Source organism: Dama dama, chromosome 5 (genome assembly GCF_033118175.1).
Source record: "Dama dama isolate Ldn47 chromosome 5, ASM3311817v1, whole genome shotgun sequence".
NCBI classification, from domain to species: Eukaryota; Metazoa; Chordata; class Mammalia; order Artiodactyla; family Cervidae; genus Dama; species Dama dama.
The window spans coordinates 7,686,681-7,711,438 of record NC_083685.1 but is presented as its reverse complement, the minus strand read 5'-3'; the positions used below and the strand labels follow the sequence as shown (position 1 = coordinate 7,711,438).

The window sequence follows — 24,758 nt, the reverse complement described above, 5'->3', positions numbered from 1 at the left end:
CAATGATAGAATTCATCTTTGGCCTGTCAGCTGGCTCTGTTGTTAACTTGCTCTATTGTTAACTTACAGTGATGTAATAAACAGATTATGCTCGAGTTTTTACAAAAAAATCAGTGTAGCTGAATGTAAGAGACCAGGAATCTGTCCTCTCTTTGCATCTTGTTTGCCTCCCACAAATGTTCAGAGGAGCTTTGCAGGGAAACTGTGTCTTAGTTTTTAAATTAATATAATACTAGAGGAAATTATTAAAATTCCAAGAAATTATAGTCTTTCTGAAGTTTCCTGGAACTCTGCTTCTGCAAGTGTTTCTGCTCCCATGATGTGCAGACACAGGCCGACTTGTCCCTTTGAGACTGAATATTCTGATAGGCCTGGGTCATCCTTCTGTGTATAGGTCAGGAGGCGAGACTCAGGTTGATGAAGTGACTTGTTCTGATATTACATTCTGATAATTCTTTGAAGGCTCCGTTACTATAAAATGTACTGTAGAAGGCCACCCGGTAAGAATTGGATAGATTTGTTTTTTGTTTTTTTTTTAAGAAAGAGTTACAGTGACCTCCTTTATTCAAGTAAAGCAGAAACTGGTATGGGAAGTCTTTGGATTTTTGTGAACCACTGTCTGTCACAAAGTGACCACCTATGAAGAGGTACTAAAGAGTCGCTTGATGAGGGTGAAAGACGAGAGTGAAAAAGCTGGCTTAAAACTCAACATTCAAGAAACTAAGATCATGGCATTCTGTCACTTCATGGCAAATAGATGGGGAAAATGTGGAAAGAGTGTCAGATTTCGTTTTCTTGGGCTCCAAAATCACTGCAGACAGCGACTGCAGCCACGAAGTTAAAAGACACTTGCTCCATGGAAGAATAGCTATGACAAACCTAGACAGTGTATTAAAAAGTGATGGAGACATCACTTTGCCATCAAAAGTCTGTAGAGTCAAAGCTATGGTTTTTCCAGTAGTCATGTGTGGATGTGAGAGATGGACTTAAAGAAGGCTGAGTGCTGAAGAATTGATGCTTTCGAACTGTGGTGCTAGAGAAGACCCTTGAGAGTCCCTTGGACTGCAAGGAGATCCAACCAGTCCATCCTAAAGGAAATCAACCCTGAATATTCACTGGAAGGACTGATGCTGAAGCTGCAACTCCAATACTTTGGCCACCTGATGTGAAGAGCCGGCTCATTGGAAGAGACCCTGATGCTGGGAAAGATTGAGGGCAGGAGAAGTGGGCAACAGAGGATGAGATGGTTGGATGGCATCACTGACTCAGTGGATGTGGGTTTGAGCAAACTCTGGGAGATAGTGAAGGACAGGAAAGCCTGGCGTGCTGCCGTCCATATGGGGTCACAAAGAGCTGGACACGACTGAGCCACTGAACAACATGAGGCTGTAGATTTGCCTTCTGTAATGACCCACTAAATACAGTGGGCAAAAGGCAGGTGGCGTGCTCTGGAGAAGCCGATCAGGAGTGGCCCGTCTGCTCTGAGGACGACTTAGGGGAGCCCTTAGCCACACGGAAGGTTTCACCCTGAGTGTAGGGGTTTGGTGGGGGCACAGATTCAGCTTTCATCTCGTCCTCCATTGCCTCTTCTTGTCGCTTTCGTGGTGTTTGGTTAACTGCCATCTGTACAAAGCCTCTCCTTTGCTTCTGAGTTTGTACCAAAAAGCAGAAGATTAAACTGTCCTGATGACCAGAGAAAGAAACTCCATATCTTTGGGAGGAAAGGGAAAAAAAGGAATTCTTTAATGGTGACTTAAAATTTTTCAGATGTTTTACAGCTCTGTTGAGGTACATTTGATACAGTATATTTCACCTATCCAGTTCAGTGGGTTTTGGTGTATTCACAGAGTTATGTGACCATCAGCACAGTCTCATCGTGGAACATTTTCAGTATCCCAAAAAGAAACTGCATCAGGACTCCCCTGGTGGTCCAGGGGTTAAGACTCTGTGCTTCCAGTGCCTCCACTGCAGGGTGCAAGGCTTCGATCCCTGGTTGGGGGACCAAGGTCCCACATGCTGCAAGGCGTGGCCAAAAGATCAACAAATAAATAAAACAAAACAAAATACCTCCCTTCGCCTGCCTCCCCGGCCAAAGGCGGGGGCGGGGAAGAAGCACCCATGAGCAGTCCCTCCCTCTCCACCTTCACTGTGCCCCTAACCCCTAAGTACCACTCATCTAATTTCCGCCTCTATGGATTTGGCCGTGTTGTGCTCGCCACATAGACAGTATCATGTAACGTGGTCTTTTGCATCTGGCGTCTCTCAGCATGATGTTTTCAGGGTTCATCCATGTTGTTGCGTGTGTATCGGCACTGCCTTCCTTTCTTCTTCCCCATAATATGCCCCTGCTCCACCGAGCCATGTTTCCTTCATCCACTCATCTGCCAGATGTTTCCAGTTTTGGCTCTTAGGAATAATGCCGCTAGGAGAGGAATGCTGTTTTATTTTTTTTCTTTTTTCTTCAGCTAAGACAGCAAAAGAGATGATTTATTGTACACATGTTACATTCAGCCACAACTGAGAAGAGAATTACTGTAGAATATCATGTGGGTCCAGGGCAAAGGACCGAAAGAGGGACCGCCTCAATAATGAGCAAGATGGGTCTCTCAGAGGTGGTGGAGGTGATCAGTACGGCCATAGATGTTCCCAGACCCACCGAGACAAGTTCGAGATGGTAGGCATGCAGTCCGGCAGTCTGTACCAGTGTCCCTGGCCTCTGGCTTCCCTTGTTTCTGCTTCTGTGGCCTCCATGGTGTACCAGTTTCCTTGGACCTCTGCCTCATCTTTCTTCTTCTGCTCTTCCGTCTGCACATTCTCTTCTTCCTGCACTTCACTCTCGTGGCGCGGAGATTTCTCAAAAGAGGGCCCTAAGGCCAAAAGAGGAAGGTGATTTTCAGCGTGTAATTTGAGCAGGTGGTTTCGTGTTACTGAGATGCCCTGGAGATTGTGACAGGCTTGCCCTCCCCTGCAGCTCTAGTTTCCAGTCTCTGAAATGCATCAAGGTCTCTTTCTTCCTATGTCGTTTCTGCCCCTCGCTCTGCCTCCTGGAACTGCTTCTGAGTCTCTCACCCATCAGCCCCCTCATCAAATGTGCGAGGCCCAGAGCTGTCTTTTCCGTGGTTGTGATTAAACCCTCACCTGAAGCTGGCCCCAGGAGCCTTTGATCTGAGCCCCTAATGGCATTAACTCCGGCCTCACAGATTCTCCTCCCGAGAGTAGCTTCACCAGGCACTGGTGGTCTGTGGCTTTTATCTCAATTAAGTTAGTAAAAAACCGAAACGTGGTTCGGATAAAGAACTCCTCCCTCCCTTCCTCCTGACTCCTGAGCCTGGAGCTGGTGAGCCTGTCGGGGAGAAGCCAGGTTTGAACTCGGTGGGGGCTGGGGTGGGGAAGGAGGACAAGGTAAGCGTGCAGACACAGATCTGTAATTACGTGTGGACAGAGCTCTGTATTTAACGTGTCTGCTGCTTTCCTGCTCCATGGCGTTCCCATTTTCTGGCTGGTGTGAGAGATGGGGCGAGTGGAAGGTGGACCGAGACTGCAGTCCCTCTGAGTCTCCTGGTCTCTGGCTTCCTCCTCTGCCTTCCCCATCTCTTCCCTCCGCCCCTCTCCATGACTCTCTCCGTGTGTTTCCGCCTTGCCGCTTTTCTGTGCTCCCCTTGTTTCTCTTTCACCGTTGATCCCCCGCTACTCCCCTCCTTGTCTCTTTTTCCAAGCCTGCCAGCATCCCCCATGTTGGCTGGCAGTTGACACACAGTTTTGGGGACCAACCTCCAATGTGGGCTATAGCCGACGTGTCAAAATGCTTTCTGAAACAAACAAAATATATAGAAATCTTCCATTTACTTGGCTTCTGAGGCTTTGCTGGGTGGCAAGTGATTGGCAGGCCTGTTGGTTACACCCAGACTGGTGGTCATTTCAGCTGTTTCCCTAGCTGTAAAAGTGGGGATACGAATGGTACCCACTTCATTAGCCCTTGTGAAGATCCAGCAGGGAATGGATGCAAAGCCCTGAACATGGTGATTGTTCTTCACAGATGTTCAGTGAATGAAATCTCTGAAATGAAATCTCTTATTATGAAAAGTTTTAGTCTTGGGTAAAACTGGACCAGAATAATGATCCCCCATGCTTATATACCAGGCTACCCTGGTGGCTGAGATGATAAATAATCCGCTTGCAATGTGGGAGACCTGGGTTTGGTCCCTGGGTTGGGAAGATTCCCTGGAGGAGGGCATGGCAACCCATTCCAGTATTCTGGCCTGGAAAATCCCCATGGACAGAGGAGCCTGGTGGGCTACAGTCCATGGGGCCACAAAGAGTCAGATATGACTGAGTGACTAAGCACAGCACATTCTTATACACCACCAAAACTCAATATGTTTTCAACATTTTGTGTACCTGCTTTGTCCATCTCCTCTTTTTTTGGTTGCCGGAATATCTTAAGGCGTTTAGCAAACCCCTCATAGCATTTCAGCCCTATGTGCATCTCTAGAATATCTGAATATTTTCTTTTACAACTTGAATACCTTTGTCCCAACCAACGAAAATGATGATTCTTACTGTAATACCGAGTCTATATTCAGGTTTTTCTGATTAACTTAAAAATGTCCTTTTACTCTTGGTTTTTTTGAATCAGGATCCATATATTGTTCTTGTAATGTAATTGGTAATAACATCCTGCTAATCTAGAATGGTCCCCCACCCACAAGTAATTGACATTTTAAAGAAACCAGGCCGGTTGTACTGTAGAGTGTTCCACATCCTGGATTTTTCTGCTTGCTTTTTCAAGGTGTCATTTCAATGAATTGCACTTCTGCTTCCTAAATTTCCCGTGAACTGAAAGCCAGCTCCAACAGCTGCACGAGCGTGTCAGGTTCGGACTTTGTAGCGGGAGGCACGTGATACGTAGGTGTCGCTCTGCCGTCACTTCTCCAAAGCGGCTCAGGTGCGGTCAGCTCTCGGCTTCCTCATTCAGCTGTCATCCACCATTCGTTTCATTTTCACTGATGATCTCTGCCTAAATCGATTACTATATTAGGAAGTAACAAAGCGGTGAGCTTGCTAACCGTGCCATTCCTTCCATGTTTACTGCTTTTAATTCATCAACTCAAGCTCTTTATTTGCCTGAAGAGATAGTCAGGTATGGTTGGCAGATGTCTAAGATGTCTCCCATGACTTTTGCCTCCAGGTGTGTTATTCCCAAGGGTAACCCGCTGAAAGAGGTTTTGCAAATACAGTTAAGACTGTTCCAGGTGGGCTGAATCCACTCACACCAGCCTTTTAAAAGCAGAGAATGTCCTCAGGCTGGCAGCAGAAGAGGAAGCCAGAGAGACTAACACGAGAAAGACTGGACACTCCCTTGCCGACTTTGCAGGTTGAGGGACCCCATGAAAAGGATTGTTAAGTGTTGTCTATGGCAGACAGCAGGGAAACAGTCCTACAGCCATCAGAACTGCATTCTGCCAACAACCTGAATGAGTTTGGAAGCAAATGCCTCCCCAGAGTCTCTCGATAAGAACCCAGGTTGTCAGCACCTTGATTCTGGCCTTATTCGCTCCTAAGCAGAAAGGTGGCGCTAGTGGTGAAGAACCTGCCTGCCAATGCAGGAGATGTAAAAGACGCACGTTTGGTCCCTGGGTCGGGGAGACCCCTGAAGGAGGGCAGGGCAACCCACTCCAGTATTCTTGCCTGGCAAATCCCATCAACAGAGGAGTCTGGCGGGCTGCAGTCCTTCGGGTCACAATGAGTTGGACAGGACTGAAGTGACTTAGCACTTACATAAGCAGAAAAGCCAGAGGAGCCAGCCAGGACTTCTCATCTCTAGAACCAGGGGCTATTTGTTAGTGGCATTTTTAAGTCACTGAGTTTGTGAATATTTGTTACACAGCAGTAGAAAATAATAGAGCAGAGAGACTTCTCTGGAGATCCAGCGGTTTAGACTCCATGCTTCCACCTCAAGGGGTGCAGGTTTGATTCCTGGTCAGGGAAGTAAGATCCCACATGCTGCTTGGCCAAAAAAAAAAAAGCAGTAACCTTAAAAAAAACTAATAGAGCAGGATAAATGCTTAGTTCTGTTTTTAATTGCCAGTTTCCCAAATGAAAAAGGTTAAGTGACAGTTGTCTTTATTTTTCTAATGGTTACATAGCAATCAACCATCTTAATGGACATCAATTAAATTGATTCCTAATTTGCTGTCAGTAAAACTTAGATATTGACAAATGTCCTTGGTTTGGCTCAACGAAAGAATGATTTTAAAGGGATACTGGTTATCCAGTAGATATGGTTAAGATGATTTTGATATCATTTTCTTCTGTGATCAACTGGAGTAATAATTTCATCATATGCAAGTGGGGCACGTTCAGTTCAGTTCAGTTCAGTCGCTCAGTCATGTCCTACTCTTTGCGACCCCATGGACTGTAGCACACCGGGCCTCCCTGTCCATCACCAACTCCTGGAGTTTATTCAAACTCATGTCCATTGAGTCGGTGATGCCATCCAACCATCTCATCCTCTGTCGTTCCTTTCTCCTCCCACCTTAAGTCTTTCCCAGCATGAGGGTCTTTTCAAAAGAGTCAGTTCTTCTCATCAGGTGGCCAAAGTATTGGGGTTTCAGCTTCAGCATCAGTCCTTCCAATGAATCTTCAGGACTGATTTCCTTTAGGATGAACTGGTTGGATCTCCCTGCAGTCCAAGGGACTCTCAAGAGTCTTCTCCAACACCACAGTTCAAAAGCATCAATTCTTTGGCACTCGGCTTTCTTTATAGTCCAACTCTCACATCCATACATGACTACTGGAAAAACCATAGCTTTGACTAGATGGACGTTTGTTGGCAAAGTAATGTCTCTGCTTTTTAATATGCCGTCTAGGTTGGTCATAACTTTCCTTCCAAGGAGTAAGCGTCTTTTAATTTCATGGCTGCAGTCACCATCTGCAGCGATTTTGGAGCCCCCCAAAATAAAATCTGCCATTGTTTCCACTGTTTCTCCATCTATTTGCCATGAAGTGATGGGACCAGATGCCATGATCTTTGTTTTCTAAAATGTTGAGTTTAAACCAACTTTCTCACTATCCTCTTTCACTTCCATCAAGAAGCTCTTTAGTTCTTCTTCACTTTCTGCATAAGGGTAGTGTCATCTGCCTATCTGAGGTTACTGATATTTCTCCCGGCAATCTTGATGGTAGCTTGTGCTTCATTCAGCCCAGCGTTTCTCATGATGTACTTTGCATATAAGTTAAATAAGCAGGGTGACAATAATACAGCCTTGACGTACTCCTTTTCCTATTTGGAACCAGTCTGTTATTCCGTGTCCAGTTCTAACTTTTGCTTCCAGACCCGCATACAGATTTCTCAGGAGGCAGGTCAGGTGGTCTGGTTTTCCCATCTGTTTAAGAATTTTCCAGTTTTGATGAATTCCATCTATCGACAGACTGCTCAGCTCCTCTGACTGCATCCCGTCTCCTGTTAGAGAAGGATGTTTCTCATCATAAGGAGACTCCAGAATAGACAGTTAATTCATAAAGTATGCAAATATTGCTCTCATGTATAAAGAGCATCATGTTTAATGTAATATGACATCATATCATTATTGCCATGGAAGATATTTCCTTTTCTCACACTGACTCGAGGACCTAATCCCAAGTTTGCATATTAATCTTGCAGAGTTTGTGTGAGATAATGTTGGTGTCTGAGGCATGGTTTTGGTCAAGAACAAAACTTTGCAACTTTTACTCTTTTAAAAACAGCTTTATTGAGGCATGATATTACATGTCGTATCATTCACCCATTATGAGTCAGTATAATTTGATGAGTTTTAGTAAACCACGTCTCAAAGAGACCCCCTGTGCCCACTTGTAGTCACTTCCTGCTTCCAGCCACAGCCCCAGGCAACCACTAATCTCTCTGTCTCAATAGCAATTTGCCTTTTTGAAACATTTCGTGTGAGTGGAATCCTGCAGGCTGTAGACTGTTAGTCTCTTGCATCTGGTTTCTTTCATTTCACATCAGGTTTTGGAGGTTCATCCACACTGTGCGTACCAATCCTTCTTTCCCTTCTGTTGCTGAGTGATACCTCCTTATATGGATAGACCACATTTTGCATATCCCTTCACCAGTTGATAGACATTTGAATTATTCCCACTTTTGGTCTGTTACAAATGACGCTGCTGTGAATATTCACATAAAAGTGTGGATGTATGTTTTCATTTCTCCTGGGCATGTTACTAGGAGTGGAATTGCTGGGCTGTATGGTATATTCAAGTTTAACTTATTAAGGTATCACTAGTTGTTTTCTAAATTGTGTCATTTTTACATTCTCACCATCATTTTATGAGAGTTCCAGGTTTGCCATAGCTTCTTCAACACTTGCTGTGATCTTTTTGATTCTGACCATCCTAGTGGGTATGAAGTGGTGCTGCATTGGGGTCTTGATTTGCATTTCCCTAACAATTAGTGATATTGTACATGTTTGTGGTGATTAGGCATTCTTATAAATCTTCTTGTTGAAATGTCTATTTAAATCTTATGCCCTTAAAAAAAATGATCGTCTTTATTTGTTATTTATGTCTAATTTACAAATACATCCTGCCCGTCTGTGGCTTCTTTTTCATTTTCTTCATGGTGACTTTTGAAGTACAGGAGGTTTTAATTTAATTTAATTTTATTTTATTTTTAGGAGATTTTAATTTTAAAGTCCAGTTTACAAATTTTTAAAGAATTTTGGTGTAGAATCTAAGAATTTCTTGCCTAACTGAATTCCACAAACATTTTTTTCTCCTCTAGAAGTTTCATCATTTTAGATCTTAGGTCTTTGGTTGATTTTTGAGTTAATTGTCTTGTATAATATGAGGTAGGGGTCTAAATTCATCTTTTTTTGCATGTGACTATCTAGTTATTTGAAAAAAGTTTTCTTCTTTGTAGAAGACAGCTTCCCCCCCTCTCCCATTGGATTGTCTTGGCACCTTTGTTGAAAATTTCAAAGAACATTTGTGTAAAAGAATGCATAAATTATATTTGGCATTTGGGGTTAAGGCATAAGAAATATACTTGCCATGGACTTTGAAAAAATTATGTTTTGTTATAAAAAGAATATTTTGGAAAGACAGAAATTGCTGCCTTACAAAGTTCTTTTTTAAAAGGATTTTCTGAGCAGGGCTATAGAAAGAAAACTGGACACACATGTCAGGAGACCTATTTTTTTAATTTAGTAATTATACAAAACCACAGAAATACTGAAAAAAGAAGATATGAGACAAAAGAAAACATTTTAGGGTTACTGTTTTGTCAGTTTCAGAAAATGAAGTTACCAATCTATTTTATAAGTATAAAATCATTTCTTGGTGCTTTGTGCTTCAAAACATGTTAGATGGCTAAAATCTGCAAGTACTTAAAACCCTGCGACTTCTGACCAGAGTTAAGTGATAGCAGGTTGAGCCCTTTTGTACGTGTTTGCAGGGCTGGAAGTCTTAACCTGGGAACCTGCTTCAGGCTTTGTTTTCTCTTTTGTTTCCACCCTTCTTTGGAAGGGTTTGTTTATGTCCCAGTGCGGGGCCTTCCCCAGACAAATATTTTCCCTGACTGACAGTCACAGACGACCACAGTCCCCCCAGCTCATCTGTAAAGCTTCCTCTGGCTGACAGCCACCTGTCCTGACAGAGAAGAAAAACCTGGGGCCCTGTTCAATTCCGCTTCAATTATCCCTGTCTTTGTGAGGACTTTTAGTGAGGGAAAGAGTTAAAGATCTATTTAAACTTTCCAGTAGCAGAGGTAAACACTTGACTAAGCACAGCTAATTGGATTTTCAGTTGAAGAGGCCAGGCAGGCACAGGCCACCGGTGGTGAGGAAACCCATAGAAACGATGGGCAGAGCTTCTGTACCCTTTTCGACCTGCATCTCCTAACAGAAATGCCGCCCAGAGAGGAAATATGCTGCAGAAGAGGGAAAGGCTGTTACTTAAAACCCCACTGGCAGGCAGTCCTTTAGCTGACTCCTTATCTTTTTTGGCTCCAACAAGCCTGGGGATTGGTGTCTCGTGTTGGAGTCAGCCTGAATGGCTCCGAAAATTGGGGACCTGAGAGATTTGCGGCCGCTTTCAAAGAGGGTAAAAAGGCTTAACCCAGTCCTCTGAGAAATTAAGTTGGTTTTTTTTTTTTTTCTTGTTCATTTTAAAGTAGTTTTCTTGGGCTGGTTTTCATTTTAAAAGCCATCTTTCAGGTTCTAAGATCAGCCATTATTATCTATTCGCAGAAAAACTCAGAAGAGCTACAGTGTTTACTAGAAAGACGCAATCCTTTAACATATCGTAACTAAAACTATAGGAACACTGGCATGTGACCACCAGACCCCTGATCTGCAGGCTGGCAACTTTGTCTACTTTTTGTGCTGCGTGTGTACTCAGTCACTCAGTTGTGTCAGACTCTTTGGACCCTATGGACTATAGCCCACGAGGCTCCTCTCTCCATGGAATTTTCCAGGCAAGAGTACTGGAATGGGTTGCCATTTCCTACTCTAGAGGATCTTCCCGACCCAGGGATCGAACTTGTCTGTTGAGTCTCCTTCATTGGCAGGCAGGTTCTTTACCACTGTGCCACCTGGGAAACCTATGTACTTTTTAGACGGTTGCTGTTTAATTTTTCTTGAGCTCTTCTGAGCCTATGGTTGATTGGAATGAACTACTGGTTTAAGACAGTAATGGCTACCTGCATACTGTTAATTAACACCACATGAGTGTTATCTATGCTAGGTAAAATAACGCGACCAAGCTCACCTAACCCCTAGAAAGCAGAGCCTGAATTGAACTTGGGTTCTTCACAGCTGCTATTTTCTACCTGTTACCAGGAAACGTTAGTTTGGAAGTTAGTATGCATGTGGAGTTTTTTTCTTAATTGAAGGTGATGTGCAATGTTGTGTTAGTTTCAGGTGTATAGCAAAGTGATTGTCATACACACACACACACACACACTTTTCAGGTTCTTTTCCATTATAGATTATTATAAGACATTGAATACAGTTTCCTGCCCCACACAGTAGGCCCTTGCTGTCTGTCTGTCTTACACGTAGAGTGTGTATCTGCCAAGCTCAAACTCCTAGTTTATCCCACCTCCTACTTTCCCCATTGGTAGCCATAAATTTGTTTCTGTTTTGGAAGTAAGTTCGTTTGCATCTTTTTTCTTAGATTCCACATATAAGTGATATCCTATGATATTTGTCTTTCTCTGATCTACTTTACTAAGTATAATCATCTCTAGGTTCATCCATGTTGCAACAAATGGCATTTCATTCTTTTTTATGACTAATATTCTGTTGTATATATGTACCACATCTTCTTTAACCATTCATCTATTGATGGACATTTAGGTTGCTTGGCTTGGCTCTTGGAAATAGTACTGGAGTTTTAAAATATCAGCTGTACAGTTCCTATTTAATGTCTCATGATTCTGACATCCAGAATTTGGGAATAACGCGCAAAGATCTTTCTGTGGCAGCTCTGCTTTATATGCTTTTGCCAAATGAGACATGGAGAATCAAGTGTGTTTTAAGTGCTTCGTTGGAAACGTCTCATTAAACAAGAAGGCAGATTGGGAAGACTAAGACCACAGGCCCCCAGGGGACTTTCCATCTGCCACTAGCTCACCCTACGAAAGGATAGATGTGAAACCCATGGATCTCTAGCATGTCGGTATCGGGCAGCTGTAAAGAGTTCTGAACTTCTTCGAAGGGGCTACTGGTGACATTTCTGAGTCATGAGTTTAGACCCCAAGGCAGGTATGGGAAACCACTCTTAGCCAAAAGGCAAGTCTAGCCAATCAGCCAACATCTGCAGCTAACTCAGCTTTGTAGGTCTCTCGCTGCGAGGGTCCACATAATTCAGGGAAAATACTACATGCTCTAGCAATGTTAGTGAAGCTGGCCTCTTGGTATATACTCCCAGACGGTTCCAGGGACCTAGGAAACATCACCTCTACTGGAAAAGTTGTTCGTCGGCCTTTTGAACTGGCAGTGGAGAGGTGGTTGGGCGGTTTTTGGACTTGAGGAGCCCCCACTGCCTGTAGAATTCCAGGTGGCAGTGCACTGTCATAATATCCCCTTGTGTTAGCTCTTTTGAAAATACCTTTCCTGAGGGTTTTATACCTTATCTGTGATCTTTTCTTAGTATCCCTACTTCTAATCCAAGTCAGGACTAGGAAGTGATTGTGCTCATGCATCTTGGAATTAACTTGCTTGCTTTGTGGGCCATCTGCTGAAGAGTATTGTCACACCATTGTATTCTACCTGATGCTTTTAGGTCAGCCTTAAAGCCCAGAGCTTTTGTCCTGATTCTGCTCACTCTCTGCTAGCAGTGGGCGCTAGACTCTGGCTCCTGTGGTAGCCAACAAGCTGGGTGTTTTCATCAACCCTTTTAATACTCCTTAGTTTCCTGATCAGCAAAACAAAGGGACTGGAATAGATAAAATCTAATGTTTCATTTAAGCCTAACACTTCATGGTTTCACGAATTAAATTTGAGTTGATTTTCTTTCATTCTTTTTTGCTGTTGCCCTTCCTGCTGTTTTGACAGATGGAGACAGGCGGAAAAGAGATAAAAGGAAAAAAAGAAAAGTAGAGGAAGAAAGGGCTTTCCCAGATGACTCAGTGATAAAGAATCCACCTGCCAATGCAGGAGACTCAGGTTTGATCCCTGGGTCAGGAAGATCCCCTGGAGAAGGAAATGGCAACCCACTCCAGTATTCTTGCCTGGAGAATCCCATGGACAGAGGAGCCTGGCAGACTACAGTCCATGGGGTTGCAAAGAGTTGGGCATGACTGAGCACATATGCTTAGAGGAAGAAAGGTGGGAGGCAACAAAGGAGGAAGAAAAGGTGAAGAGAGAGTGAGGGTTTTCACGGAACCACTTCTTATGGGAAATTACTCGTACTGCTTTGTCCCAGCCACAGATAGTTATTTCAGGAAGAAGCTAACCACTTCACGTGTGGAAGCTCCGGCACTAGTCAAGCTGAATTCTACTGCCGTCTCCTAAGACGGTTCATGTACGTCGTCAGCTCAGGACAGTGACAGAGAGCCTGCGCTCTGGAGGGCGGCAACCCCCAACTCTGTAAGGTCAATTCCAGCTCAGCCATCACTGTTTACTAGACGCTGGGCAGGTGGCTTCACCTCTGAGTGCTGGTCCTCTCACCTGGAGAGTGAGACCAGGTCTGTCTCAGCTTGGGTTATTCTGAAGACTAAATGAGATCTGTGTATAGAACACTGAGCACCTAAGGGCTTGATTATGGGCTGCTATCATTCAGACATTATTGATATGGACCTCTTCAAAGCTTCTGCTTCTGAGGTTTACTTGTGCTGCTATGATAAGCCGGAAATTGGTCTTCACCATCTTTGTATCACTGTGTGAAGTTACATGGATGGAGTTATATGTTGAGGGTTTTACAGATAGTCCCAGTTTTGTGCATTTAACCCACTCTCCTGCCAAGAGCCAAATACATTATTTCAAAAATAAAATTGCACTTCAGGACATAATACAGTATCCAGACTTGGCCTCCTACCATAACAACTAGAAAACTGGACAAAATATATGAAGTAACTGTTTTCAGACATAGAAAGGGCTATGATCTTTGAAAGAAGGGAGATAAACTGGGCTGGGTCCGCTCTTGGCCTGGAGTTACTTTGTGAAATGTGCTCCCGTGGTGGTCCTGCTGAGGCAAGGGCACCAGGAGCCCAGGGAAGGCAGGAGCCTGGAAACTCCAGGAAGCACATGAAATGAAGAGCTGTGGAGCTACTAAGCCAGTGGTGATGACAGCCCACTCCGTGTGTTTGGAATGTACCAAATCCAAAAGAAGATGAGAAAAGAAAAAAGTCACAAGGAAACAAATGATAGGATATGAGATTTAAATCCAGCTAGGTCAGTGTAAATGGTCTAGTCCAACCCTAACCCTTCCACGCTGTTTCCCTAACTGGAGTCCAGATTGGAGAACAAAGATAATCTCTGATGCTGTTTCCGCTTGGTGACTCGAAAGCAGCTAGTTCAGTAGCTTATACATCAGAGGAATGGACCCTTTTTGAGGGACGAGGATTGTCTTTTTTTTAGCGTAAAATCCTTTCAGCTGCCATTACTGTAAAACTCTCATTGGTAGCATTTTGTGTAAAGAGCCGAAGTATGTCCGTACACTGTGATTATTTTCTCAGCATGATGACAGCATTCCAGGGGTGAATGGCCCACCAGTGATACCCCCAGTTTCCTGTCCATCACCTCCGCGTGACCCTTGTGGGCACCTGGGCCCTGTTGGGACCAGCGCTAGGACGAGCGTCCACAGTGGGGCCCCAGTGGGGCCGGTGTATTGAGTAGATGGCTCCTGGGAGAGCAGCGGGTGATTGTCCCCACTGTGCAGAGAGGGGAGGGAGCTTCTCATAGCTATATCCCCACTCCTGGGAGAAGGTATAAGGCCCCGAGTGCACAAAAATCACAACAGTTAAAGGTACTGTCTAACTTTTAAAATTAAATACCTCGGTCATTTGATTAAGAAATTACTAGAGTCAGCAGGCTCTAAGTTAAAATAAATTTGGATTGAAAATCATAGAGACCGTCTCATTGCCCTAGTAAGAGATCATTCCATGCTCATTGCATTTCGAACCCAGAGCTGAGAAGCAGCTCCAGCCGTGCACACACCCCAGGAGGGGCCGCAGCAGTGCGCTGTGGGCCTCCATGCCACCGGGGGTTGGCAGTGGCAGCCTCACCACCTGCGTCTGCTGTCAAGGTTCTGCTTTTTTGAGCCTCGAAGGCTTTTGCTAACATCTTTGAATTCTAGTGAAAATATTCAGGTGAGGTGAGAGGCAGGCACTGTTAGAGTACATAGGGGTCAGTACTTGTTAGCGGTGACAGGTCAGCTTAGGGGATGGGATGAAAGGGTCACCTGGGGACAGACGTGGTGGTGGATGAGTGTCCTGAGAAAGAGGCGGGAAGAAGGATCCAACTTTGCCGTGTTGAGAAAGAGGCCCAGCTCTAAAATCCTCAGCTCCCAGTTTGAGAGCCGAGTTTAATTTTTTCTGAAACAGCTGCCTACTTACATTAACTCTTCCGCAGCAGGCTCATTGGCATTCAGAGCTCTCAGCACTCACAGAGCATGTGTGAGGGAGAAGTGCCTAGCACTGAAATCCTTCTGGAAGGATCCCCCAGTCTCCCAGCCCTCCCCGTCCGTTCAGGTTTCAGCACTAGGGTAGACCATCCCCCCACCTCTTCCCCATGGGAGCATGCTACGTCCAGATGCGAAGTCTTCCTCCTTCATTATCCCATGGAAATTTCCTGCCTCTGACCACTTGTTCTTCCTCTGAACTCCACCACCCATTAATCTCTCCCCGCCCAGCCTGTACTTCACTTCTTCCTGAACCATTTGTTACCGAAGTGCGAGCCATATTGATCTGCCCTTAGTACTTAACTATCAGATGTTTATTGAGCGGATGAAGTCCTGTCCATTGTGCTGGGGATAAGGAGAAAGCCACACAAGAGCGGGCCACTTCCCTCCCAGAGCCTATGAGCAAACAGCTCCTCAGTGATGTCAGAAGAGCACCCTTTCTTAACACGATGCTGCTGTCTGTTCCCAAGGCCGGTGTCAGGTCTAAGGAGATGCTGGACGTGCTGGCACTGAACACCAGGAGCAAACAAGGAACCAGACAGGGCCAGTACCCGAGAGGTGGAGGGCCCAAAGGATTCCTTTTTTGTTGTTGTTATTTCTGTTTTTTGGCTGCATCACACATCATGCAGAATTTTAGCTCCCCAACCAGGGATTGAACCTGCACCCCCTATAGCTGTGGGTTTCAGAACAGAAGTTGATTTATTGTTAGTAGGTGTACAAACAGGTGCTGATCCGATGGGGCTAATCTGGCCAAGTCTATTGTTGATAAAATAACAAAGCATCTATATAATCTTTAGCTTAGGAGTTTCACTTTGAGGAATGTAACCTACAGATAGGCTTGAACACATGAGACATGATGTGCGGAGAAGGTAATTTATTTCTGCAGTTTTGTAAAAGCAAGCTTTTTGCTGCAGCCCAAATGTTCACCATTAGGAAACAAGTTACGTGACTTCCCATATTCCATCTGATGGAATGAGGCAGCTGGAAGGAGTGGCCGAGTAGCTCTTCGTGACTTGTCTAGAAAGATCCATAAGGTCTTGGGTTATGGAAACAAAGTCTGATGGAGATAGTATGGAGGGAAGCCAGAGTTTGTCTTTGCACCTGCCTTTGTGGCGTGTTAGCAGGTGACACAGCGTCTGCAACAGAGACCCACCCATGGGTGTTTCTCATCTACAATGGTGCAGGGTGAGCGAGCGGCCACCCTGCCCACCCTCCATGTGCCAAGCTCTTGCCACGTTGTGACACTGGTGTCCCTTAGAACTCGGAGTCCCCTGCATCGAGCTGGGTGAAGCAGCCACATGGATTTCCTAGCACCTGGCCAAGAATTGATGCCCACCCCTTCCCTGAAAACACATGGAACCAATAATAGAGGTTACGTTGAGGTTGATGGTGGTGGGCATGCTACTGGGAAGATGAGGGACAGGGACCAGAAGGCAGCTTTTCACTTTGTACCTTCTTAATACAGTTTTACAATTTCGTGCCATTTCGTCCATTCCTAAAATAAAAAGAGATAGTTGTAATTTAGTGTCCTTGGAAGCACTAAGCACCCAGGGCTGTGGGAGCAGAAAAGAGGGACAGCTGCTCCACCTTGCTGAGATGGGGAGGGGGGCTGGTCCTGGGAAGTTTACAGTGTTACGTGATGCTCAGTTGAAGTCCTGAAGGCTAAGTGGTTGTTAACCAGGTCAAGTCTGCAGGGGATGGGGTGGTTGGGAGAAAGAGGGGCCGGGGAAGCGGGCAGAGGGGTGGGTGGCGAGAAGGGAGCGGGTGCTGAGAAGTCAGCCCTGTGAAGGGACAGAGGGCTCGTGGCGGGCTGAGTGAGCTGTGCTTGTGTCCGGCCTTGCTGGGCAGGTGGGCGCTGTAGCTCAGGAGGTGGTGGGCAGAGCGCAGTGGGCGCTGTGCTGCAGATGATGGAGGCTGGTTCTCATCCGGCATCTGTGCAGTGATGACGAGCGACCAGCATGGTCAGATCTGGGGCAGCAGCTCACAGGACAGATTAGAAGGGACACTGGGCAAATGATGGGAGCTGAGTGGCCGAGCGGTGATCTCAGAAGCAGCAAGTCCCTCTCCTGCAAAGCGAACATGGCTCGTAACTGATGCAGTACAGTTAGGTATTGTCTTTATGTACGTTGGTCAGTTCCTCCAGTCAGATTACAGTTGCTCTGAGAGCCCCTTCATGTTACACTTATGCTTACAGTATCTGGGCCTAAAAACTTACTGGTTGATCGATCCTCTTTTGTTTTAAATAAATCTTTATTGGAATATACATATAGGAAAGTGCTCAAGTCCAAGTGCATAGGCTCATGAATTATCACAGAGTGAACACACATGCGTTAATTGGTGGACTCCTATTCTGTTTCTTCCTTGATAAAATTATGGTTAGACCCAGCTTGTTTGCCACACCCTCCCCACCTTGTCCCTGTCGCATTTATCCTGTGATGTACACACATACTCTGATTTCCATACTGCCAGCTTTAATCATTGTTCTTTGAGATGTCTTTGGGAAACATAAATCAGGTGGATTGTTGGGATAATTTGTTTTAAGTTGCTTTAAATCTCACTTTATTTTAATTGTCAGTTTGCTTGTTTGCTATTAGATGTGCATTAAACTGTGATAGATGAAAAAAAATTGACCCCAGTCTGGAAAGAGTTTTGGCATGATGTGCTTAGCCAGAAATATTTTTTTCTCTTCAATCATTTTCCTGTTTGTAAAGACTTAAAGTAGTCCAACTATTGCAAGGATTTAGATATACTTTTCTTGCCTCTGTAATTTCGCATTTTCCTCCCAGTCCCAGTTTCCTTTGTTCCCTTTTGAATTGAGAGCCAATTGCTCAGAACCTTCTATGAATTTTTCTTTGGCCAGATTCATTACCATTTGTGCTTTTGTCTACTAGACTGTTACTATTCAGGGTCCCAAATCTCTCTATTATCTAAACGAGTGATCCCTTTAATTAATCTAAGAATATTTTATTGAACATGAATATGCCAAATTTAAATTGGAGGTGGAATGGGTAACTTGGATTTTAGAAGAACTAACTATTTATAATATTCCTCAACTACATTTTGTTTCTAATTCTATCCTGTAAGTTTTAAAGTCAGGAAGGTGAAAGTTCTAGTTTGACAAGCAGAGTGAAATAAAAAAAAAATATGGTTTAAGATTTGCATGAAGTAGATAAATATAATTAACTAAATTTTTTTTATATTTATTTATTCCTGTTGGGACTTGGAAGAAATGAAAAGGAGTATTATTTATTGGGAAGTTAGCTCGGTCATATTCGTCTCGAAGGGGCATGATACCCTTTGGGAGTTTATTCATGAGTTATCATTTACAATTTCCTTTATTTTCACCTGTAAGAAAATATTGTGTATCCTGAATATGTCAGAGTCATTTTCAACCTCTCTGTTAGCCAGAACCTTTGTAATCACTTATTTTAGTCCCATGGCTCTGTGTTTGAATGATTTTTCTCTTCCATAGAAACTTGTGCTTTATGAAAAGCATCTTGTAGACATTGACAACCATGTAAGTGATCTGGTATTGACTTCTAGAAATTCTAGATCCCAATTTGTGATCATCTTAAAGCCACTATTCAGGAACACCTTTTGAGCCTTGTCCCTGGCTCAGCTATATTCACCCAATCTTACTTTTCTTTCTTTTTTAGCACCAGCTTTTTTTTTGGAGGGGCAGGCAGATTCAGGCATTTGAAGTATAATTTAAGTAAAACTCACCATCTACAATGGACAGTGCTATCAGTTTTGACAAATGCATAAAGTTGTATCAATATAACAACTACAAAAGTCAAGGTGTAGAGTAATTCATCGCCTCCCCAAATTTTTAGGGCCATTTATAAGTCAACTCCCACTCCAGACCCTAACCCTTGACAACCACTGATCTGGTTGTTCCTGTATTTGTTCCCGTGTCCTTTTCCAGAATGACACAAAAGTGGGCTCATTTAGTATGTAGCCTTTGAATCTGGTTTCTTTCACTTAGCACAGTGCATTAGAGATTCATTTATGTTGGATGTATCAGTAGTTCATTCCTTTGTCTTGTTGAGTAGGGTTCCCTTGTATCAATATGTCACACTTTATTCAGTCATCAGCTGAAGAACATTTGGGTTATACCCAATTTTTTGATATTATATATACAGCTGCTATAAATATCTGTGCTCAGATTTTTGTGTGAACATAAATTTTCATTCCTCTTAGATAAATATCTAGGAGTGGGATTGTTGGGTTGAATGGCAAATGGATCTTTAACTAAGAAATGTTTCCCAATGGAGAGTCCCAGTTTCTCCACTTTCTCTCCTAATCAGCAGTGGTATTGTTTCTCTCTCTCTCTCTTTTTTTTTTTTTTGCTATTCTAAGAAGGATATAGTAATATCTTATTGTGGTGTTAATTTGCATTTTCCTAATGAATACTAATGTTGGGCATCTTCTCATGCGCTTATTTTACATTTATATATCATCTTTGGTACAAGTATTCAAATCTCATTTTTAAAAAATAGTGGATTATAGTGGATTATTTGTGTTCTCATTATTGAATTTCAGACTTCATTGCATGCTTTGAATACAAGTTCTCTGTCAGATACTTAATTTGTAATTACTTTTCTCCAAATGTGTGGTCTATCTTTGCTTTCCCTTTGTAAGTAATAAGTAATGTATGGGAAATTACTTTTGAGACTGTGTGAATATTCTATTCCTTGTTAAACGTATACCCACTGATTTTGGCACCTATTGATTTTCCAACTCCATCAGTCCTTCTATGGTTTTTGTGCTAAGGAAGAGCTTCCCCTTCTTCCCTTCTCCTGCTTCCCTCCATTGTGGAGTCACAGCCCAGTTTCCCCTTGGTATCAGGATCAGTCATCCCAGCCAACACAGTCATTCCTTCTCTGACTATTGATTCAGTGGCATGAGGAGTCCAAAACATGGTATATTCTTCAAAGCGAATAAGGCTTCTGGTTGCCAAAATTTGATAGTATCAGTCTTCTTAACTCTGCCCTTCCAATAGTTGTGAAGTGGTATCTCAAAGTGAGTTAATTTATATTTGCATGATAACCAACAGTCATGGGCTTCTCAGGTGGTATCAGTGGTAAATGGTGCCACATAAACGGTCAATCACGCCTGCCAATACAGGAGACGTAAGAGATGCAGGCTTGATTGCTGATTTGGGAAGCTCCCCTGGAGGAAGGCATGGCAGCCTCCTCCAGTATTCTTTCCTGGAGAATCCCGTGAGCAGAGGAGCCTGGCGGGCTGCAGTCCATGGGCCGCAGAGAGTCAGGCGGGACTGAAGCAACGTAGTGCACACACGGCAGCCTCGGACCCTTCTCATGTGCTTTTCGTCTGTTCATTTTTGCCTTTGTGAAGTGGTCACATTTTTTTGCCCATTCTTTTATTGGGTTGTTTCCTTTTAAAAATTGATTTGTAAGAGTTTTCTTTTTTTTTAAATGTGTATGTAAACTGAATATAGGCCTTTTTCAGATTTAAGTTTCTTTCTTCTCCCATTTCGATAGAAGTTTTTAAGTTTTTTCGTAGTACCTTTTTTTTGAAAAGGCTTCCTTTCTCCCATGAACTGCTTTGCTGTCTTTGTTGAAAGTAAGCTGACCATGTGTGCGCTGAGTGTGTTTTCGGACCCTCTGCTGTGTTTCACTGATTTAGTGTTATGCCAGTACCACACTGTTGATGACCATGGCTGTATAACGAGTGAGTCTTGAAACTGGACAGTGTACGTCCTTGAACTTTTTTCTTCTTTCTCAAGATGCTTTGAGTATTCTAGGTTTTTTGCATTTCCATATCCATTTTAGAATCAGCTTGTCAGTTTCATTAAAAAGCCTGTGATCGGGAATTAGGATTGGGATTACATTGACCCCATAGATCAGTTTGGGGAGAATTAATATCTGAGCAATACTGAGTCTTCCAATCCATATATCTTTCCATTTATTTAGATCTTCTTTAATATTGTTCAGTGATATTTTGCAGTTTTCACATAGTGGCCTTGAATAGCTCTTATTTACTTATTCCTAAATATTGATTATTTTTTGATGTTAGTGCAAGTGGACTTGTTTCAAAGTTCCATTTTAAAATTGTGTTTTGTGAGTATATCTAATGTCATTGATTCTTAGTTAATGACCTTGTATTTTATGATCTTCCTAAATTCACTTATATATTCTAGTAGCTATTTTGTAGCTAGGATGTGTTACATAGTTAACTAGGTTGTCTAGGAATAAAAATAGTTGTAACTTTTCAATTTTGATAACTTTTATTTCATTTTCTTATTGCATTGGCAAAGACCTCTAATACAATATTGAATAGAAGGTGTGAGTTTAGGCATACTGGCCTTTTCTAATTTGAAGTGCTTTGTACTTTATTCATCCTATAGCTCAGAGAGGTCTTGTTGACATCCTGTTTTATCTTTGATCTCAGCACCACATTTAATTCCTTTATATCATTTACTATACATTGAAATTATTTTGTTTGTTTACTACTTTGTTGTCTGCCCCTTCCATCAACCAGTAAGTCTCATATGAGAAGAACTCTGCCTTCACCAACATACAACACAGTGACCCTTAGTAAGCACAGGAAATGCTTTGTCAAATCAGTACATTTTGTTGGAAACTTGTAGCAGTTAAACAGTCTGTCCTCCTTCCCAGTGTTTGAACTTACTTGATAAAACCCCAGACAAGTCTCATTTCTTTGTTGTGGGGTTGGGGGGGGGGGGTGCTGGGTTGTGTTGCTGCAGAGGTTTTTCTCTAGTTGTGGCAAGTGGGGTCTACTCTCTAGCTGTGGTACGTGGTCTTCTCATTGCAGTGGCTCTTCCTTGTTGTGAAGCGTGGGTTCTAGGGCACACGGGCTTCGTGGCTGCAGCCCCCGGGCTCTAGAGCACAGGTTCAGTGGCTGTGGCACATGAGCTTAGCTGCCCCGCGGCACGTGGAGTCTTCCCGGAGCAGGGACGGAGGCCTTGTCTCCTGCACTGGCGGGTGGATTCGTTACCACTGAGCCTCCAGGGAAGTCCCAAGCATTATTTCTTAGAAAAGTTTTTTCTTGTTCTCTTTCCTTTCTTTAAATTTTTTTAGGAGGCTAAATTTTAATTTCTCATAGAAACCACTTATATTTAATATCTCAAGTTTTTAATTGATGTTTTATAAAAGACAATACCATTCTTTCTACTGATTTTTGCAAAATATTGTGGTGAGACATTGGGATAGTTTGCCTTTCCTGGATATCGTATACACTCGGAAGTTAATCAGTATCCAGACAGTTTGCAGTGGTTCAAATATAGAAACAAGAATAAACACATTCCACACAGTTATCTAGTAAGCAGGTGTTGGGTCATAGTTTTTTATTCTTTTAAATCTGGAGAAATCACACTGATGAAGCAAACCAGCTAGGCAAATTATTTCCTTATTTTTGCCTTTTAGCTTTTGTTCTAATCAGTAATATTTCTCTTTTTTAAAAGTGTGATTTAAGTCTAATGAAGGTAAATTGCTTTCAGCCTGGAACACAGTGACCTAGGATTTATCCTAAAGGCAAAATATCAAAGTATCTTTCTTCTGGCTGCTCCATTTTAGCAGCTGCTGTGATAGAAAGTAGCACTTCAGTTTATGTACAGACAGGAGGGAAGTACTGTCCCCCACATACAATGTGAAAATAATTCTTTACAGCTCTCCTGGGGGCTCAGTGGTAAAGAACCTGCCAGCCACTGCAGAGGACAGAGTTCGATCCCTGGTCCAGGAAGAGGCCACGTTCCAGGAGCAACTAAGCCCATGTGCCACAAGTACTGAGCCCTTGTGCCCTAGAGCCTGTGCTCTGCAACAAGAGAAACCACTGCAATGAGAAGCCCTCGCACCACAACTAGAGAGTAGCCCCTGCTTGCCGCAACTAGAGAAACCCCTGTGCAGCAACAAAGATGCAGTGCAGCCAAAAATTAAATAAATAAAAATTCAAAAAAAATTCTTTGGCTTATCGTACACACTAATGATGGAAGTTGCATTAAAGTAGGTGACAGCATATTAAATTGGTTGTTTATTCATTCAGCTCCTCTCTCCATCCCCTTCCTCCCTTCTTTCCTCTCCTCTCCAATTTACAAATGGACGTTTCAACAGTCCTCCATGGATAATGGAGAGAGTAAGTAGACTGACATTCAGTAAGAGTTTAGAAGACCTGGACAACCCTGTCAACCAACTTAGTTCCCTTTGTACTCTGTTTAATGAAACACTCCACCCTATATACTGGTTTTTTTCCAAGTACCCTTGAAATACTCACCTAGAAGGACCAAATTTGGTCCAATTTTGGTCCAAAACCAAATTTCAATAAATTTTACAATGTTGAAATCCTACCAAATGTGTTCTCTGATCACAACAGAATTAAACAGAAATCGATATCCCCCAAAATACCTGAAAAAGTCCAAATATCTGAAAACTGCACAAATGTGCAGTCATTCTGAATGACTCAGGAGTCAAAGAAGACATGACAAGGGAAGTGTAAAATTACTGAGAGGAATGAGAACAAAAATACGACCTTACTCTTATTCTACCTTCTAAACCTTTATGTTTAGAATAAACATGTTAACATGTGAATCAGTAGAGAATCACATCTTCAGTTCTTCCTGTTTGGCTGCTCCTTGAGCTTGCTGCTTCCTTCATACACCAGCCCTGTCAGCCCCGCTGCAGCTGACAAGGTAGCCACGGAGCATGGCTGTGCCCCTGCTGGTGGTCTGCTCCAGCCCTTGTTACTCTGGCCTTGCCTATTTAACCAAGTAGTTCAGATACTTTTCTTCTAGTTCCAGTGAACAAACGTTTACCATTTTCAGAGGTCGTGTTCCTGGAACCACGGAGGGGAATTTAACGGGGCAGTAACAGACAAGCTCAAGTCATATTACTCTTACGTTAACTTGAATGAAGATCATGTCAAAGCTGCCTCCTTCCAGCTCTCTCCTACGTGGGGAGTTCTGGTCTAACCCTTGTCCAATATTTTAGACTTTTTGTGAGTGTTTCTTCATTTTTCCCCCCGCTGTGACTTCTGTTTCTCCTAGCGATCCTTTAATTGTTTGGACCTTCTCATTGTTTTTGACTTTTTGTAACCTTCCCGTATCTCTGCCTTCAGTCAGCCTGTCCCATCCAGCCTCTGTCATTTGCTGAGACTTGGCTAGGTGTGAGGCATTGAGCTGGGTTTGGTACAGGATGGGAGCTTGTAAGTCAGATAATTAACTGGAATGTGCTGAGTGCTTTGACTTGTTGGAAGGGCCATGCAAGCAAACATTCATTCAACAAATAATTTATCTGCCTTCCACTATATAGCGGGCACTGTGCAATGGGAGTGGTGCCCTGGGCAGCAGGTCCTGATGGTTTGAGGATGAGGTGTGGGGTTGTGAAGGGGAAAAGCATGATCTGGAAATGGATGATCCACTCAGGCTAAAGGTGTTTGGTGGGGACTGGAGGGACTTGAGCTAATACGAGGTAAGAGAAAAGGCTAGGAAGTTTAGGGAGGTCCTTTGGTTGTGTGTTCTTTTTGAGGGAGTTTAGTTCTATTTCAGTGAGCATGTGTGATTTATTAGATCCATGGTGACTCTCAGCAGCACCTCTGCACTACCCATATCTCTGATTTCTCTGGTTAATCTTGTGCTCTCTGCAGTGACCAGCGGCACT

The 24,758-nt window shown here is 43.3% G+C and overlaps 1 protein-coding gene across 2 annotated transcripts in view; it reads left to right on the top strand.

The window, feature by feature from the left end:
• Positions 1-24,758, top strand: part of GRK3 (G protein-coupled receptor kinase 3) — a 114,402-nt gene that overhangs the window by 24,842 nt on the left and 64,802 nt on the right. The window lies entirely within an intron of this gene.